Below are 6,000 nucleotides of genomic sequence, written 5' to 3' on the forward strand. Positions count from 1 at the left end.
TTTCGTGACTGCAGGAATCCATACTCTCCACCTGACGAAGGTCGCTTGTGTTGCGATCGAAACGTCGTGATTTGTTTTATTTTATTTCTAACTACGTGACTTTACCGAAATAACCAAAGAGTTTGAATACAAATGGTTATTGTGATGCAACGTTATTGCCTCTAAAAATGCCTAAATTGGAGAAACTCCGAAAGGCCCAAATCCAAACCTCCTCTCGAGAGGTCCACGAGCCCAGACAACCAAAACAGCCAGCAATTAAATGAGATCGGTGTCCAACCACAACGTGGTTTTCTAGAGATGCATTCTCAACCTCACAATAGAAACCACAGTACAATTTACACAAAGTCGCAGTCGTTTTTGCAGGCCAAAATAAACTGATTCCAGGACTAGGTTAAAATTATTCGTCAGTCTCAGATGTAACGATTCGATAAACTACAGATCAATTTTGATTTAAAGCTTTCGTGACTGCAGGAATTCATATTCTTGGTTCTTTCGATAAAGTTACGTAGAAGGGAAACAATAAAATAATAATAACATATAAAACAATTAAATTCTCACGACGTTTCGATTGCAACACAAGCAATCATCATGAGGTGTGAAAACCACAGCAAGAACATTTTATTATTTCCCTTCTACGTGACTTTACCGAAAGAACCAAGAATATAAACTACAGATAGATAAAATGCAAATTGACGGATCTCAACCAAAGACACTTCCCAAGTTTAGAGCTATGAATACAGTATTCTCCATATTGTCTTACTAACAGCTATGGATTGTAATGTCTATAAATACCTTAACCCCACCCCCCCCTCTGGTCTTCGCATCTGATGGGCTTACAGTGACGACATCACACTGACTCATCTATTTAAGACCGAAACAGGAGGAGGGTTTCTCCACAATTGTGGCTGTCGCCTGATGAGGCTGGTTGTTGTAATTACCGGTGAGACGTCACGGCACTCGAATTGTAAATGTTGTGGATTTACTCTCCAACACACCGGTGTACTGAAAGAATAACGAATTGTCAATGTTGTGGGTTTACTCTCCAACACACAACCGGTGTACTGAAAGTATAACGAATTGTCACGTGTTGTTTACGTGACAAACCTTACTACTAATTTACTGTGTCGTGTGGTGGCGGGTTTAACGACATTTATATTTGTAACCCAAAAAAAAACTCTATTATGGAACATATTGGTTGCAAAAGCCTACTGCGTGTTAAACCTTCACGTAAATTACGTGGTTAATGAGGATATTTTCTCAATTTGCACAGGTGTACCTTGGTAAAGTGGTTCATGTGGAAGTTCATTTTAAAGGCTACAGTACTGGGTCATGCGTGCGATAATATTTTATATTTAACATTTTCAGGGTGAGTCCAGGAGAATCGATATGGACAGGTTCAGTGTTACAGGGAGACTAATTGATACAGTGACTCTATGGGCCTCTGTGTGGTGAGGCTAGACCTCTGTGTTAATCTATGGCTCTCTGAGTCTATGGATTTTTGTGTGATGAGTCTATGGGTCTCTGTGTGATGAGTCTATGGGTCTTAGTGTGGTGAGTCTGTGAATCAGCGTGAGTCTGTGGGCCTCTGTGTGATGAGTCTATGGGTCTCTGTGTGATGAGTCTATGGGTCTTAGTGTGGTGAGTCTGTGAATCATCGCGAGTCTGTGGGCCTCTGTGTGATGAGTCTATGGGTCTCTGTGTGATGAGTCTATGGGTCTTAGTGTGGTGAGTCTGTGAGTCATCGTGAGTCTGTGGGCCTCTGTGTGATGAGTCTATGGGTCTCTGTGTGATGAGTCTATGGGTCTCTGTGTGATGAGTCTATGGGTCTTTGTGTGGTGAGTCTGTGAGTCATCGTGAGTCTGTGGGCCTCTGTGTAATGAGTTATGGGTCTCTGTGTGATGAGTCTATGGGTCTTAGTGTGGTGAGTCTGTGAGTCATCGTGAGTCTGTGGGCCTCTGTGTGATGAGTCTATGGGTCTCTGTGTGATGAGTCTATGGGTCTCTGTGTGATGAGTCTATGGGTCTTTGTGTGGTGAGTCTGTGAGTCATCGTGAGTCTGTGGGCCTCTGTGTAATGAGTTATGGGTCTCTGTGTGATGAGTCTATGGGTCTTAGTGTGGTGAGTCTGTGAGTCATCGTGAGTCTGTGGGCCTCTGTGTGATGAGTCTATGGGTCTCTGTGTGATGAGTCTATGGGTCTCTGTGTGATGAGTCTATGGGTCTTTGTGTGGTGAGTCTGTGAGTCATCGTGAGTCTGTGGGCCTCTGTGTGATGAGTCTATGGGTCTCTGTGTGATGAGTCTATGGGTCTTTGTGTGGTGAGTCTGTGAGTCATCGTGAGTCTGTGGGCCTCTGTGTGGTGAGTCTATGGGTCTCTGTGTGATGAGTCTATGGGTCTCTGTGTGATGAGTCTATGGGTCTTTGTGTGGTGAGTCTGTGAGTCATTGTGAGTCTGTGGGCCTCTGTGTGATGAGTCTATGGGTCTCTGTGTGATGAGTCTATGGGTCTCTGTGTGATGAGTCGATGGGTCTTTGTGTGGTGAGTCTGTGAGTCATCGTGAGTCTGTGGGCCTCTGTGTGATGAGTCTATGGGTTTCTGTGTGATGAGTCTATGGGTCTCTGTGTGATGAGTCTATGGGTCTTTGTGTGGTGAGTCTGTGAGTCATCGTGAGTCTGTGGGCCTCTGTGTGATGAGTCTATGGCTCTCTGTGTGATGAGTCTATGGGTCTCTGTGTGATGAGTCTATGGGTCTTTGTGTGGTGAGTCTGTGAGTCATTGTGAGTCTATGGGCCTCTGTGTGATGAGTCTATGGGTCTCTGTGTGATGAGTCTATGGGTCTCTGTGTGATGAGTCTATGGGTCTTTGTGTGGTGAGTCTGTGAGTCATCGTGAGTCTGTGGGCCTCTGTGTGGTGAGTCTATGGGTCTCTGCGTGGTGAGTCTATGGGTCTCTGCGTGGTGAGTCTGTGGGTCTGTGTGTGGTGAGTCTATGGGTCTCTGCGTGGTGAGTCTGTGGGTCTCTGTGTGATGAGCTTAGAGTAATTGGCTGACGACACTCGACATTTCCACTTGATGATGATAAGTCACTTAGTTGAGCTATAATTTGTGATATCCGCATCGTTCAAAAAAAAGAGTTACGTCGCTCAGTAGACTTGACCTGGTCAAGTAAAATAAAATAATTGATGTATTACAGTTTCCATTTAACTCACTCTGTTGTTGTTGTTGTTGTCGTTGTTGTATCCTCAAATCTTGTAACTCAATATTAACCCACTTCCCAATGTGGTATCGACTGCAAACTTGGTATACTTATGTCATACTGATGACAATATTATATTATATGATTAAAAATAAAACGTTTATATTTTTAAACAATCTTTTTTACATGTTATGTTTCGGCTTGGGTCTAATTGTCCACGCTCAACTCACGTTGGCTGTAAATGGCCAGTCCCTTACGTTATGGAAAGCCTCGGGGCCACTTCCTGGAGTCGTGGAGTTCTGCCATTACTAGTGCGGTACATTTCATTAAAGCGTGTTTTAAAAAATATTTGTTTTATATTACTTATTTAAATGAAGTTACGTTCATTTAGACTCGACGCGTGCATGCGTGGAGTCTACAACAACAAACCCCCCTCACTCTTGAAGGCGGGACTCAGAGTTGATGGAGCTGGCTTACTGAAAATACAGTAATCAGAGTGTGTGTGTTGTGTGTGTGTCTGGGTGTGTGTGTATCTGGGTGTGTGTGTCTGGGTGTGTGTGTGTATGATCATGCATGTTGTGTCTGAGTGTGTCTGGGTGTGTGTGTGTCTGGGTGTGTATGTCTGTGTGTGTCTGGGAGTGTGTGTGTCTGGGTGTGTGTCTGGGTGGGTGTGTGTGTGTGTCTGGGTGTGTGTCTGGGTGTGTGTCTGGGTGTGTGTGTGTCTGGGTGTGTGTGTGTCTGGGTGTGTCTGTGTGTGTCTGTGTGTGTCTAGGTGTGTGTGTGTCTGGGTGTGTGTCTGTGTGTGTGTGTCTGGGTGTGTGTGTGTGTCTGGGTGCATGTGTGTCTGTGTGTGTGTGTGTCTGGTGTGTCTGTGTCTGTGTGTGTCTGGGTGTGTGTCTGTGTGTGTGTCTGGGTGGGTGTGGGTGTGTCTGGGTGGGTGTGTGTGTGGGTGTGTGTGTGTCTGGGTGTGTGTGTGTCTGGGTGTGTGTGTGTATCTGGGTCTGTGTGTCTGGGTGTGATAATGCAGGTTGTGTGTCTATCAGTATCTAGGTCGACTCAGCCTCAAGTGAGAACCTGGTGTCGCGTAGTAAACATCGCCACCGCGGAGACAAAGGCGGCCGGGCGGGGTGTTGGCCACCCACCCCCTCGTGTGCCGTGCCGACCTTCATAGGCGCTGCTACTCGCTAACAGCATTTTGCCCCAACAGCCTGTCACAGGCTACACGGGGAAGAGTCCGTACAGTATCATCAACAGTATCATCATAAGCCATCAATCAATCGTCATCAGCAATAGTACAATCATCATCAGCAGCAATAGTACAATCATCAGCAGCAATAGTACAATCATCATCAGCAGCAATAGTACAATCATCATCAGCAGCAATAGTACAATCATCATCAGCAATAGTACAATCATCAGCAGCAGCAATAGTACAATCATCATCAGCAATAGTACAATCATCATAAGCAGCAGCAATAGTACAATCATCAGCAATAGTACAATTATCATCAGCAATAATACAATCATCATCAGCAGCAGCAATAGTACAATCATCAGCAATAGTACAATCATCATGATCATCATCAGCAATAGTACAATCAGCAGCAGCAATAGTACAATCATCATCATCAGCAGCAATAGTACAATCATCAGCAGCAGCAATAGTACAATCATCATCAGCAGCAATAGTACAATCATCATCATAAGCAATAGTACAATCATCATCATCAGCAGCAGCAATAGTACAATCATCATCAGCAATAGTACAATCATCATCAGCAGCAGCAATAGTACAATCATCATCAGCAGCAATAGTACAATCAGCAGCAGCACTTGCCCCGACAGCCACGGAGAGGCTACACGGGGGAGCTTTGTCTGTGTGGCGCGTGCCCGGGTCGCGAGCCGGGTCCGTTTGGCCGTTTGGGTCTCCAACTCCACCACCTCCATCATCATCAGCATCATCATCATCACCACCATCAGCAGCAGCATCATCAGCTTCATCACCACCATCATCATCACCACCACCATCATCATCACCACCATCACCATCAGCAACATCATCAGCAGCATCATCACCATCAGCAGCAGCATCATCAGCAGGGACATCAGCAGCAGCATCATCAGCATCATCAGCAGTATCATCAGCATCATCGACAGGGACATCATCAGCAGCAGCAGCTATATTATAATCAGCAGCAGCAGCGACATCATTTGCAAGTATCAGCATCATCAGCAGTATCATCAGCCACTTTGTCTATATGCATCATCAGCAGTATCGACATTAGCTGTGGCAGTACAATCATCATCAGCAGCATCAACCATCGTCATCAGCAACAGCACTTGCCTTATCTCCATAGCGACCTCTTCATTATGATGATGCTGCTGATGATTATGTTTTGGATTCACGCCGTTAAAGCGTTTATAGTGGAGGCATCATCAGCTTCATCAGCAACATCATCAGCAGCAGCATCAGCAGCTTCATCAGCATCATTATCAGCAGGGCTGCACCACCACTCGCTCTGCGGCTGTCTTCTCGACCGCGTCCGCCTCGCCACGAAGCGGTGAGTGTCTGTGCGGGACTCCCCTAGGTCCACTCGGCCTCAAGTGAGTCACGTGGTACGGTGCGTATTAAATATCGCCGCTGGGGAGACAAAGGCGGCCGGGTCGTGGTGGTTGCCACCCACTGCCTGGTGCGCCACAGTGCTGAACTACACTAACAGCACTTGTCCCAACAGCACGTGCAGGCTATAAGGGGGTCTTTGTCTGTATGAGTGTGTATGTGAATGTGATTGTGAATGAGTGTGATTGTGT

Source organism: Lampetra planeri, chromosome 55 (genome assembly GCF_965212315.1).
Source record: "Lampetra planeri chromosome 55, kcLamPlan1.2.h2, whole genome shotgun sequence".
NCBI lineage: Eukaryota > Metazoa > Chordata > Hyperoartia > Petromyzontiformes > Petromyzontidae > Lampetra > Lampetra planeri.